Below are 332 nucleotides of genomic sequence, written 5' to 3'. Positions count from 1 at the left end.
GGAGGGCAGCTCTTACACCTCAAAAAAAAACCATCTCCACCGTCGCCTCGGCAGGGTTGTCCTGCCACCATTGCCTCTCCATGACATATTAGACCGGGGCCTCATGCCCACCTCTTCCCAGCTCTGCACGGTGTCCCCTCTGGAGGGTGACCCTCCCTGAGGGGATGGGAGGCAGGTGCCAGGCAGCCCTGCCTGCTGTGGGCAGAGCCATCTCATGAGAGCCAGCCACTTTTTCCTCTCTGCCCCGGCGGTAATTTCTTGCTTGCCTTTAGACAGCCACAGTTTGAGGGCAGCATCCAACGCAATAGGTTTGGGCCTCTATTTTTGGGACC

Source organism: Pygoscelis adeliae, unplaced genomic scaffold, assembly GCF_000699105.1.
Source record: "Pygoscelis adeliae isolate BGI_AS28 unplaced genomic scaffold, ASM69910v1 Scaffold199, whole genome shotgun sequence".
In the NCBI taxonomy this organism is placed as follows: domain Eukaryota; kingdom Metazoa; phylum Chordata; class Aves; order Sphenisciformes; family Spheniscidae; genus Pygoscelis; species Pygoscelis adeliae.
This window is presented reverse-complemented; position numbering follows the sequence as displayed.